The sequence below is a fragment of the Lactuca serriola genome, chromosome 9 (assembly GCF_051521515.1).
Source record: "Lactuca serriola cultivar US96UC23 chromosome 9, Lser_US96UC23_V15, whole genome shotgun sequence".
Classification (NCBI taxonomy): Eukaryota; Viridiplantae; Streptophyta; class Magnoliopsida; order Asterales; family Asteraceae; genus Lactuca; species Lactuca serriola.
In genome coordinates, this window is record NC_136416.1 from 41,377,621 (window position 1) to 41,385,780 (window position 8,160).

At 32.3% G+C, this 8,160-nt stretch overlaps 1 long non-coding RNA gene across 8 annotated transcripts; it reads right to left on the reverse strand.

Moving 5' to 3' along the window:
- Positions 1-506: 506 nt before the first annotated feature.
- Positions 507-6,425, reverse strand: LOC145074686 (uncharacterized). 8 transcript variants are annotated; one of them, XR_013692002.1, is made up of 9 exons: positions 6,167-6,425; positions 6,018-6,061; positions 5,192-5,296; positions 4,376-4,479; positions 4,046-4,138; positions 3,253-3,387; positions 2,906-3,088; positions 2,259-2,419; positions 507-822 (listed from the first exon to the last, which is right to left on the reverse strand). It is a non-coding gene; the product is annotated as an uncharacterized LOC145074686 (long non-coding RNA). The 8 variants fall into 8 exon arrangements; XR_013692000.1 differs by lacking the exons at positions 507-822; positions 2,259-2,419 and having other exon boundaries at positions 2,756-3,088; positions 6,167-6,424; XR_013692001.1 differs by lacking the exons at positions 507-822; positions 2,259-2,419 and having other exon boundaries at positions 2,759-3,035; positions 6,167-6,424.
- Between the last annotated feature and the right edge of the window lie 1,735 nt (positions 6,426-8,160).

An 8,160-nucleotide genomic window follows, 5' to 3' on the forward strand; every position in this document is an offset into this window, starting at 1 on the left:
TTTTGATTGCAATCGTCTAAGGTTCTTAAACTTCAACCCTTAACTTGATTTACTTCCAAAATTTTCAGACATTCACCATTCTATTCCTCTTACATCATTTGAATTGTTGAGGTAGTATATGAAGCCCACCAGGAGGTATTCGATAGAAAAACGTCATTTGAAGTAAGATAATGGTGAAAGTCCAAAGATTTTGGAAGTAATAAAGTTACGAGGTTGAATTTTAATAACTTTTGGCGATTACAATACAAATATAATAAAAAATTACGTAGTATGATGTGGTTTGGTACCTAAGCTTATATAAGGTTATTAGGTATATTCACTTTACCCATATATATATATATATATATATATATATATATATATATATATATATATATATATATATATATATATATATATATATATATAATTTAGTTAGTTAACTAAAAGGTGGAAACATTTAAGATATATATAATATATTTACAAGTTATAAAAGTTGAGGGGGGTAGAATGAATTTTGGAAAATATGAAATTTTAGAATAAAATATAAATGGGTGATTATGGTTTAATGGAGAGAAGCTGAGGGACCATTAGTGTAACTTGATAATTACATTCAATTTAAACGTCTGTTGATTCATTTGATTCTTGCCGACGGTTACGATCCTTAAGAACATAAAACTGGTTGCTCCTCTCCGGTTACGCAGTTGCATACACGATTGTGTGAGAGGCAGAGGGAGATAACCGATGGAGAAAGAGAGGCGTAGAGTTTCCTGATTTTCCTTCCAGCAAGAAGTTGGGTCACGGGGCTGAAATCAATCGATGTCGGGTCTGCCTTTCCAGAAACTAAGAAGAACGAGAGAGATGGATGAGAGAAAATGGAATCAGTTAGGTTGCGTTTAGTTACGGAAAAACAATTTTTATTTTCCGTTTTTTGTTTTTCCTTTTCGATTTTCGTTTTCCGTTTTCATTTTTCATTGAAAAATTTAGAGAACGCGTTTAGTTAAACTTATTCATTTTTCATTTTCAGTTTTAGAAAATTAGAAAACGTGTTTAAATGTCTATTTTTCTATCGGTTTTCATTTTTAAAAAACGGTAATGGTAGTAGGGTGTGGGTGGGGGCGGTGACGGTAGCGGGTCGGCGGCGGTGGTTGTGATGACAGGCGATGGTGGTGGCGGCGTCAATTTTATCAGTGGTGGTGATGGTGGTGGTGCTAGTGACGGGTTAGTGGTGGTGGTGGTGATGGTAGGTCGATGATTGTTGTGGTGGTGTTCAGTGGGTGGGGGTGCGAGTGTGTGTTTGTGTTTGTATGTGTGTTTGTGGGGGTAGGTGTAGGTTTGTGTGTGTGTGGGTGTGTGTGTCTGTGAGGGTGGGGGTAGGTGTGGGTGTGTGTGTGGGTGTGTGGGTATGTACGTGTGTATGTATGGGTGGGTATGTATGTGTGTGTGTTTGTGGGTTGGGGTGTGTGTGTGTGTGTTTGTGGGTGGGTGTGTGTGTGTGGGTGGGTGTGTATGTATGTGTATGTGTGTGGGGGTGGGTGGGTATGTATGTGTAAGTGTGTGTGTTTGTAGGTGTGTGTGTGTGTAGGTTGGTGTGTGCATGTGTATGTTGGTGGGTGTGTGTGGGTAGGTATGTATGTATGTGTGTGTGTTTGTGGGTGTGTGTGTGTGTGTGGATGGGTATGTATGTGTGTGTGTGGGTTGGTGTGTGTGTGTGTGTGTGCGGGTGGGTGTGTGGATGGGTATGTATGTGTGTGTGTGGGTTGGTGTGTGTGTGTGTGTGTGCGGGTGGGTGTGTGGATGGGTATGTATGTGTGTGTGTGGGTTGGTGTGTGTGTGTGTGTGTGAGTGCGGGTGGGTGTGTGTGTGGGTGGGTATGTATGTGTGTGTGGGGGTTGGTGTGTGTGTTTATGTGTGTGTGTTTGTGGGTTGATGTGTGTGTGTGTGTGTGTGCGGGTGTGTGTGTGTGGGGGGGGGGGGGGGTGGGTGGGTATGTATGTGTGTGGGTGTGGGTGAGGGGTGTTAAGGTGGGGGTAGGTAGAAGTGGATGAGGTGAAGTGGGTGTGTGTTTATAGAAAAATTTTGGAATTAGAAAAATATGGAAAACAATGATTATCAGTTTTCCAAAATTTTCCAACTTGTTTGTAATTTTAGAAAACGGAAAATTTTCATTTTCCGTGAAAAATTTAGAAAAATAGACGAACTAAACGCGTTTTCAAAATTCTCATTTTTCTTGGAAAAATTTTCCGGAAAACGGCTCATTTTTCCGCAACTAAACGCACCCTTAGAGTGTCGCGGTCGACTGTGGATTCCCGTAAGTCATGTTTCCACGTTTTCTTTTGAGTTTCGTTCATGTCCGATGGTTAGTATGAAAGAGTTTGGTGATGAGTTAGCGATGTGGATATAGACCACACACAATCAGCATTATGTTTGGGGGAGTTTCCTGTCAAAAGAAATGATTAGAGAAGTGGTCGTTCCATGGTGGTAATTGGGGGGTGTTTGTATTGGCTTTTAAAGTGGCTTTTGATTTTATCTTTTAGAAAAAGTTCAAAAAGATGTTTTGGTAAAATGAAAATGACTTTTTAATCAACTTTTGCTATAGTGTAAATTCCAGCTTTTTGAAAAGTCACGAAATCGTGACTTTTCCTGACTTTTCACCAACTAAAACATTAAATTACATTTATAACCCATCTAAAAGTTAAACCATGTCATTTTTAGTCATTTTACATGTAAAAGTTAAACCAAACATTTTAATTTTTGATTTTTTTTCCTTCAAAAGTTAATACAAACACATTTTAAAAAACAACTTTTACAAAAAGTTCTTTTACAAAATAGACTTTTGCCCCACAAAAGCTAAGCCAAACACCCTCTTGGAAGGTAACAAAATGGTTTGAAAAAGAGGCACGCGAAAAAAATTCATATGGGCTACCTGGAACAACTTCCCACCCAAATAAGGAGGTAAAATCCCCTATCCTAATAAAAATAGGTAGAATATGTCCACGTGTCAGTGTTAATCTCCTAGCAGCCCAAAATTGTGTTTTCCCGCTTCTTTTTATCATCTACATTTACGTCCAGATCATATTCATATACATTCACAATAAATCCGAAAAATCTGCATCAATAAATCAAAATAATATACAAATCGTAATTTAAAATTTCAAATTCCTTCATATCCAATCCAATCCAATAAAATATGGAAGTTTGTTTATTATAATGGGAAGCTAATTATTATCCAGTCAATAAATCTCAAAAAATCTGCACAAAATAAAATCATACCGAAATATATACCACTATTCATTCTTTACGCTTCTATTTTCTTTACCATTGAACTCATTACAAACGGTATTCAATCCTTCCTCTCTGTACCAGTTATAATTTCTTCATTTTATGATCGTTTGCTACATATTCATCCTCCAAGACAAGAACAACTACAAAAGGTTAGCAATCTGAATTCATGCATTTATAAAAATTCGATAGCTGCATATATTTTTCATAGTTTTGATGTTTATGTACTTAATTCTTCAACTTTAACAACTATACATGTATTTTTTTGGTCAGATAACATTATATTTGAAGAAATGCCAATATTTTTTTACTTATTACTTTACAAAAATGCCAATATTTTTTTACAAAAATTTTTATACCGATCAATATTTTATTATTTCATTAATGGATTATAAAAAGAAAGCATTTGCCACTACTATTTCATAATATCTAACTTGACATTATTTGTCATGTTATCTAATTGGAAGTTGCAGGGGCAAAATCACAATATACTTTATGGTAAGGGATACTGCATTGTTTGCTTTCTGTTGTTCATATATCGAGGTTATACTCATCAATTTTTTTTTTGTGTTTGCAATCTGTTTTTCTGTTCTTCATAGCAACAATATACTTTACCAGTTATCAGTAAGTATTTGACTGTTTCCCCTTCATTACTATTCAAATATTTGAAAAGGAATCCTATCCTAATTTGAAAATGATATTCTATTTGTCAACCAATGCAAATACGTTTTAAATCTTTCAGGATTTTAATGAATCCAAAAAATCAGGAGTATATTACTCTTACCTTCTTTAAATTTGCTTCTCCATATTATTCCTATTGCTATCACACAGTTTACCCTTCATTCTAATTGACAAAATATTTTTTCTTCCACGACTTCTGTAAGAAAAAGATCATATAAATTGAGGTTAGTCCTTCTTCAATCACCGGTAATAATCATATGTTTGTAAACCTAATTTAATAGCAATATACTTTTACTATGTAGTTTTCTGCGATTGTCTGCCTAATATTATTGTCCAGACTAAGAACATAGAGGATTAACACACACAAATACACACGCCTGGTATTGAAAACACACACGTACACACACAAATGCAAATCAGTATGGACTCTTACTCTGTTGGAAACAAACACACAATAATCAAGAAGTCTTATTGTTGTTATTTGACTCTTTCTCCATTTTTTTCACCTGGCATTCGTTTTCTTGACATTGTCCACCACTGGAAGCACGAAGAAAATCAAGGAAAAAAGGCATCGGGTTAGTACTTTGATGTATGTGTATCTGATTGCTTTTTATCTGTATGTGTATCTTGCATATGTATCAAATTTTGTATTTCAGTTAGCTTTTGAAATATAATATAAATTACTCATAAATCATAATTTGTTGTGTTGTTGCTGTTTGTGTGGTTAAATCACTTTATTTTACTTGCTGCCACATTTCTTCCACCTTTTTCTTGAAATACATGAAAGACACCCTATTTAAAATTACATTGCTATTTCAGTTAGCTGTATGCGTATCTTTGTGTGTATTTCAGACAGTTCACTTTTGAAAGTCAATCACCTGCTTCTCATTAGAAGGAAAAGTCTACTGTTTCGATTTCAATTGTATGTATGATATAACATCCTACTTTCATAGATAAACAATAAAAAAGTTAATGGTTTAGTATAACATCTTATTTCATTTTATAAGTTATTTATTTTAAAAAGAATTAAACTAATTTAGTAATTATTATTTAAGTCATTATAAGCCTATAATGAGTAAAGTAAATCGCTATTTATAGTAATTATTATTGAAGTCACTATAGAGGGTAAATAATGTAAGCACATTGCTATTATAGGTAAAAGATAAAGTACAGTACCTATATTAATAAAGAGAGTAAAGTAAATTGCTATTTACAATAATTACACCCTCTAATATTTAATATAACTCACCAGCATACACTCAAATTGCCTCAACCTTAGCCACTTCAAGAGCAAGTGCGCACAACTCCTTCCCCAAAAAAAGTTTGAATTTTCCCTTTTCTCTCCTCTCTCCATCTGAACACCATTCCAGGTAACATTAACAACAAAACAATATAAAAACAACAAAATCTTATTACATTATTTTCTACAAATTAGAAAAATAGGGAAGCTTTTTGCTATTTTGACATTTTTTTTAATTTGAATGCACAATATAACAATATTTTGACAGTTTTTTTTTTTTTTTTTTTTTTTTTTAATTTGAATGCACAATATAACAACAGCCTTTGTTTGTTATGTTTAATATAACATTCTACTTTCTTTGTACTTTCAAATCACAATCTTTTAAATTACATTAAAAAAACACCAAATTTTTACTCTTTTATCAAGATCATTCCACTTATTAATAAAAGTAAATAAGAACCATCCAACAAAAAAGATGAAATAATTAAATTCATAAACGGTTCACAATAAATTGTTTAAAACATAAATCTATAAGTTCCAATATAAACTCATAAGCACAAAAGCTGGTGATCACAAACTAATTAATCTTCTAGCATAAATTTCAAAAATAATTAATCATCTAGCATAAATTTCAAAAAGTGATTAACAATCGTTAGCTTCTCTACTCTTTCTATCCCATGTCCCTCAACCTACAAAATCTAATCATAATTTGAAGAAACATAAGCATTATGAATGATTTCTTGAAATTTAAAAATAATTATTATAAAAGGATCTATTTATATAATATATATGTTAATAAAAGAAAAAATCAAGGGTTAATCAAAAAGATTCATGCCTTGCTCCATCCTGTTATGCCTAAAACTCATACCAAGCAGTAACCTTGAAATCCAAAAATGAAAATAAATTAGCAATTTTCTAAAGATATAGAGAGAAATTTGGATATAATTATGCACTACAATCATACGTTAAATACTAACAAATTACCGTTGGAAACTCTTCAACCCCAATGGATTTCCATATTCACCAAAAATAAAACCCTAATTATTTTTACCTGTTAAAATCACAGATTCATAATCGGTTCAATATATCCCAAAAATCCCTCCAACTTGATCACTCATTGCAACACATCCTTTTTAATCGGTAATCACAACACAATGTACCTCTTGTGCACCAATTTTCTTTTGAACCAAAGAGCGATGAGTTAGATCTTCGTAGAGGTATTTACTTTATCTATATTAAAAATGAGTTGGATCTTTGTGTAAATCTTTAATCCAATTTCACGCCTAACCTAAAGTTTAAATTTAGTCCCTATACTTGTAAAGAATACCAACATGAGTCATGTTTACTTTTTTTTTTTACACGTATTTAGTTACCTTTTCATTTTTAAATAATTTTCAAGATATATATATATACTAGCCGTTTACCCGCATCAAGCGACAGGTACGAATAATTTCTTTCAGAAATTAGTTTCTCGAGGTGATTGATTATTTTGCGTAAATAGTTTACCATATGTAAACAATCATCAATTAGAGTCATCCTAGCATAAACCAAATCAATAAGAATTAAAAAGGAAACGTTGGGATTGTTTACAAATGTACTACATTTGATGCATAAATTTCACTTCCGTTGAATTGCTCGCCAAACTTCACTAATACTTTTGTATTAACACGTGATATCACCTAGACAACGCCATATAAAGCTGGGCATGCATCCGTTTCAATGATTATGGTTTAAGCACATTGTTTTTTTGGTTAATAATACAAATAAGTCAGTACAACATGAGGGACATGGTGTTCTAGTAGAATTTTGTTTTTAACGGCCATAAAAAGTAATAAAATAAAGTTGAGTATATTGTCATTTCACACAGTTTAGTAGGAAATAGGTTTTTGGAAGGGGCGGCGAATTGTTTCAAAATTAATTTATTTTAGTTGGCTTCTAATGGGTCGTAGATAAGAAAGGGGGTTGAAAATTGTTGCTTACAATTTTCGATATTAGCACACACATTCAAACTTATTAGTAGAGAAATGATAATCCAAGAACTAAAGCACCTATGGAAGTTATCTAAGATTTGTTTATTTATAGAAAATGGATCAAGTATGTTGCGTCTAATTGTTACTACTTTTGTCTAAAATGCAATATTTCGTATTCAAGTTTAAAAATGAAACCTATTTTTTCTTTTAAATCATTTTTATTATACTATAATTAGTTGGTTAATTAAGTCTATTTATGCAAGGTTTTACCCAAAGATTTGATAATATTAAACAAATTAACAAATATAGTCGAGGGATGGAAGAACTACTACCAAAAAGTCCTATCATTATCTCATGTTAATTTCGATGATAAAAGTTCAATTATGTTTCATTCCTTTGAAATATTTGACAAAAATATCTCGTCTCATTTTATTTTCCAACATTAAAAACAATGTTTTTTTTAACTTCAAGTTTATCTATATGATGATAAATCTATAAAAGGAAACAATCATAATAGTTTACATTGTGACTAATAGAAATATGTGTGCTAATCTAAAATATGCAAACATAAAGGGAAGAATAAGAGGGAAAGAGACAAATTCAGTTTAATAAAATCTTTAACCCTAAAGTATTCCATCATATAAATCTTCCTCCTCATAACAGTGTAAACATTGCAATATCATGTATTAAGAGGATACATTGAGTAGATGCATTCTTTAGAGGAGCACTACTATTGTGGGTATTGGTGTTTCTTTAAGAGTCAAAGACTCGGTCAAAACTTCAACTATCTGCAACCAATACAACTGATTCAGTAACACTAAAACATTAGTTTTATTTAAAAAAATGACCATTTTACCCATATTTACCTCTCCAGCAGCGTCAGCATTATCTAATGCAAAACCCATTGCTTATTTGTTTTGAATTCTTTCTAATGTTAGGGCACGAAGCATATCTTCAAATTCATCTCTTTATGCATCAGTTAGTGTTCATTCAGTATCAGCACGCTGC